Raw genomic sequence first — 5,378 nt, 5'->3', positions numbered from 1 at the left:
AATGGTTATATTCGAATGTTAGTTTGTCTTAGCCTAAGTTAAACAGTTTGGTAAATGCTTCAAAAGCTATCTTCAAGTAGCAGTTTTATGAATTTCAAAATGAACCCCGTGATTCCTTGTTGTTTCGATAGGGTTGTAAAAATCCTTTGTGCGTATTCACATATTATTCCCATGCAAAACCGTAAAGTATTACTGTAGAAACTTTTTGGAGAGAGTTACATTCCATTTCTCAGTTATAAGGAATAATGATGCCCAGAACCTTTCAGGATCTTGACCCCGGGTACTGTAAGTCTTTCAAATGAATATTATAACATTTTAGTGTTAAATGAATATAATAATACAGGTTATATTGCAGTGTTTATTTCACCATCATTTACACAATCCATGATGTTTACCGAGCTACCTGAAGAACCACTGTTTCTTGGCTAAATTGTTGAAGAGTCATACGGATATAACCAAAGATGTGAGGACAATCAGTTGACCCGAATTATCAAAATTTACTTTATAAAATTTTCCTATTACAGGGGATAAAGTGGCTCCAGGAACTTGAAAATTTACAATTTCTGTAAGAGAGATAGAGAAATTAATAGAGAAGAGACGGAGAGAGAATGAAATACGATGAGAATAATTGGCAAATACAAGAAGACATTAACATAAAGATGATTCTAAGAATGTTCAGAGTTGTATCTTGTTGATGAGCGTTGGGCGTCCTTACTGAAGCTTCCTGTAATCATAGACTTGGTCCTTAACCATAGTGGTGATAAGGGCGATGGTGGTGGTGGTGGTGGTGTCCATGTCCACGGTATCTTCTCCAGGGGTCAGCCAGGGCGTCAGCGAGAGGGTCAGCCAGGGGAAGAGCAACAGGATCAGCCAGGGCGTACGGGTCAGGCATAGCTCGAGCCGACCCCAACATTAGGCCGCTCATGGCCACGAGGATGGCCATCATCAAATAAAACTGGAATACAATAAAACATGAATAGGGGTAATCAATACTAAATTGCGATTAAGAAAAAAATTATCTGAAACTCAAAATTAAATTAAAAATATCCTGCCTAAGCACTGGAAATAGCAACATTTGTGTGGATGCAGTGTTTGCCTCCTGCCTTATGGGTTACTGGCTCGCGGCCGGGCCACCCAAAGATGACTTAGTTTTGAAATGGAATCTAACTTTACAAATGGGGAAGTGAGGGCAATCGAGAGTAGTGCCAACTTCCTCGCGTACTGAAGGCTTAGTATACAACGTGCTGTACCCGCACTGCCCCTAACGCGCTGTCAGGCCTATGTCAGGCCTTCACTATCAAATACCAAAAGTGAAGTGTCGTAGAAATAGATATATGTTGTATAAGACATCACAGGATCATTTTATCACAACAGTAAACCTTGTAAAGACAATTTTGCACGTTGCTGCTGGCCTATTTCAATGTTATACACAGACGTTATTAGCTGTGACCATAACCTTGATTTTCTTGAATATCATAAATTTGTCTAAGGTTGTTGCCTTATTAGTGTGCAAATCTGTCCAACAGGTCTGACTTACCTGTACATCCTGACATATACCGTTAAGTAAGCTTTGAGACAACTCTAAAACAATAGACTATAGTGTATTATGAATATTAACTAATTTAGAGATAAATTACATATTTTCCTGAGCTAACAAATTATGTTGGCAGTGACCACACATTATGGTATAGCAACTGCGGTGAATAATGAAATATATATTTTAATTATGTTGCTTATTATATAAGATTTGGGGGCATAACATTGTTGTGAGCCTGTTATGCGTTTGTGTATTGTTACGGTTTCAAAATGATTGTACATGTACTGTCGTTTTTATTTGTACGTGATGTTACACAGTTATGTACAAAGACCATGAATAAAATATGTCTACTGTTCTCATATTACAAATTTTGCTCCTGTACGCTTAAATCTCAATACTTGTGTTTATATCCCCACCCTTACTGTTATCTGAATTGATAAAAAGAATTAAACGACAAACGTATTACTGAAAACGGATGATACAATATAAACTTTTGTGAAAGATGATCAAGAAGACATTAAGAGAAGTAATACTTACGATTTTCATCCTGTTTTCAAGAGGTTGTATTGACGAGGGTACTGTTCAGTGTTCACAGATAGACAGGTGAGGCGTCGTCCATTTATATACTGTATAACTTGAACGAGTTAACCTTGAACAGAAGGACTCGCGCTTGCATTGTTGCAACATACAGTAAACAAAGAATATTTAATTATATTTCATACTAGGATTTGTATTAAGAAAACATAAGAATAAGTATACTGTTGGTTATATAATCTGCTCTTATTATCATATTTTTATTGAATGATATATGAAAATTTTAGTCATGGATCTATAGTGTTACTGCACAATTGGAAACCTAATTTTACTCCCCCCCCCTCCCCCTCCCATATCATTCTCACACGCCTATGGTGAATCATTAAATGCCAGATATACTTGTATAGTGAACCAGACGAGGGGGTTGAGGGGTAAGAAGTGGTCGCGGGTCATTTGTGAGAGGCAACGTTAGAAGTAGTGGATTAATGGAAGAGAGTAACGGGTGGGGCAGAGGATTGGTGGAAAGGGAATAGATGGTGGATGGGGGGGGGGGTGTTATACAAGGTGGTCACTGGTTGTTGGGTACGTAGACGCTTTCTTTATATGATGAGGGGGGAATACCCTGATTTAGTAAGATCATCCCCTCAGGTAGCTTAAGATGGACACAAGTATGGAGGGAATAATAGCATCGAAACTATGCTTGACTTACCCTTAACTAGACAGATTGTCTCTCTAACAGTTGGGATAGATAGAGTACCATTACCTAGAGATGTGGTCGTTTTCGGAATGTTATCAGTAACTTAACCATCGAAGTAGGGAATACCTTAGTGACTTTATAAGTGTTTGTATACAAGAGTTTCCGAAGCTAACATAGACTGGAGGATAATATAAAGGACAGAAGAGTAATTTGTTTTCACTCTTGCCAGCACACACGTAGAATTTCTCTTCATTATCTGTTATTCACTCGCTCTTGCTGCTGTAACAGATGCGTTTGTTAAATTATAATTACTTTTATAAATAAATAGTGATCCGGAGAAATAAATCAAAACTTACATTACCATTTATGTTAAAAATCGGGAGGCTTCAGGGCCCTAATATAACTTGCAAGGGTTAAAGAATCATCAACACTTGAACTACCGTGCTTCTATTTAATGTAATGCGTACTGTACAATGGGTATATTGATCAATAAGTTATTATCCCCGCTTCATCATTCGATCCAACGAGGACTCTAGAGAAAGGTCCATCCATCCATGACGAAATATTTCTAAAAAATGATTGAAAATTTTTAAGAACACTCTGCACCTCTAGTGAACATTGTAGGTCTCTTTGGATTTTTATATGGTGTAAAGTATGAAACAAAAAAGATCAACAAAGCTAAGAGGATGATGAATATACTGAGTGAGAACCTCAGAGATTAGATGTTGTGGTTGATCTTACAAGAACGGTAGAGCTAAGGAGGTACAGAAGAGAAGTGTGTTGCTGTGGCAGGCGAGTCAATAGTTCAAAAGTGACTTGTGTAAGATAATGGGTTACAGTATGTGGTAAAACAGTAGAAAGTAGGGTCGGGGGTTTTTGGACAGGATAAATGAGGATCTGGAGGAAATGGACTGGTTTAAGTTCCCGAGTTCGACGTTGAAGAAAACGGGAACTTGTGACGGGAAGTGACGGGTAGAGAGATGGCCGTATGGGCAACACGATGGAAGATTGGAAGAGTTTTGTGTGACCAAAGGATATCAAGGAAGGTGAAGTTTCGGCGGCGTCGTTAAATGGATGGTGGATGTATAAGCAGTGCGGAAGAAATACAAGGAAGGAGGATGAGTCACTTAAGAACAGATTGAGAAATTAAGACGTTGAAGCAACACAAAAAATGACATGGAAACCTAATATGAAAGAGAGAGGCAAGACCAAAATAATATTATTATGTGGTGCGACGAGTGGATGGAAGGCGATTAATAGAGTTCTGAAGTAAGTTAAACAGAGGGAGGAAATGAAGGAGGTTCGAGAAGAACGAAGTTAAGGGAGAAAGAGATTAAGACAAAAATGCCGAAAGTGAAGCTGATTATGGAGGAAACAGACAATGGAAGAACATGGCAGAGATGGAATTGGGAAGACGATCCTTATCACCCTTGAGAATGGCAGAAGTAAGAACGAGTTGCTACTCTACATCACCATATTATACCAAGAAGGGTTACTGAAGTCTCTAGACAAGCCAAAAGAATCCCCTCCCCTACCCCCCAAAAAATCTTTTAAAACTCCGATTTCGACTAGAAAACAAAAACAAAACAGAACGCCGGCCACTTGAGACACCTGGCCATGGTTTGTGTTAACTTGGATGAGTTTCACCATGCCTTCAATGATTTCCCCACTTCAATCAACTAAAAAGAAACAAAGAAAAAAAAATGAAAAAAGTGTGTAAAAGTGTGTCAGTGTATAACAGTATTGGCAGGATACCAAAAATGTTTCCCCTCCAGCACCAGTCTGAATAAATTTATGAACACCAGAATAAGTGCGATACAAGTTTAGGTATAAAAAGTATAAGAGGTGGTTTTGGTTGATAGTGGCGGTGATGGTGTCTTTGGTGGTGGTGACTGTGTTGGTTGGTGGTGGTGGCGACGGTTTTGGTTGATGGTGGTGGTGATGGTGTCTTTGGTGGTGGTGACTGTGTTGGTTGGTGGTGGTGGCGACGGTTTTGGTTGGTGGTGGTGGCGACGGTTTTGGTTGGTGGTGGTGGCGATGGTTTTGGTTACTGGTGGATGGTAACAGTGTTGGTTGGTGGTGGCGGTGTTTTGTGGTGGTGTTGGTGGTGGTGTTGACGGTGTTTTGTGTGTGTGTGTGTGTGTGTGTGTGTGTGAACAGGATGGTGTAATGCATCTAGTATGGCACCATAATGTTAGTGTTAAAGTGCAATCACTACTTTCCTCTCGCTTTCGGCTACCGCGGCTGGCTAGCCCTCGTAGTGATCATACAAGCAACCTTGCATAAGTCTTCTGTTAGTTAACAGCCTCTAAACCATCAACACTCCTGCTGTGCTTCCTTTTGGCACCACACGGGCCGAGGCTGAGCCAGCAGGGGATCTCGGAACAGCAGTGGGTCCCAGAGGGACGGCGCATAGGTCCACTGGCATTTGAACACGTCCTGGCGCCAACCAACCAATGCTCTGCTGCCTTGCAGATTAACTTTTAGTATGGATAAGGCTACGGGAGTAAACCCCAAACGAAAAATCTGCGGTGGAGACCCTCATCAGGCAGACATGCTCACACAGCTCGTGTAAGACCCCAACGGCGGTGTAGGCGGAAGAGGTGACCA

The 5,378-nt window shown here is 40.4% G+C and overlaps 1 long non-coding RNA gene across 1 annotated transcript; it reads right to left on the bottom strand.

Moving 5' to 3' along the window:
* Nucleotides 1-344: 344 nt before the first annotated feature.
* LOC121868888 lies at nt 345-2,316 on the bottom strand. The gene is made up of 2 exons (XR_006089474.1): nt 2,075-2,316; nt 345-955 (listed from the first exon to the last, which is right to left on the bottom strand). It is a non-coding gene; the product is annotated as an uncharacterized LOC121868888 (long non-coding RNA).
* Nucleotides 2,317-5,378: the final 3,062 nt, after the last annotated feature.

The sequence above is a fragment of the Homarus americanus genome, unplaced genomic scaffold, assembly GCF_018991925.1.
Source record: "Homarus americanus isolate GMGI-L3 unplaced genomic scaffold, GMGI_Hamer_2.0 scaffold32583, whole genome shotgun sequence".
NCBI lineage: Eukaryota > Metazoa > Arthropoda > Malacostraca > Decapoda > Nephropidae > Homarus > Homarus americanus.
Note: the sequence above shows the minus strand (reverse complement) of the source record. Positions and strands in the feature narration are given on the sequence as shown.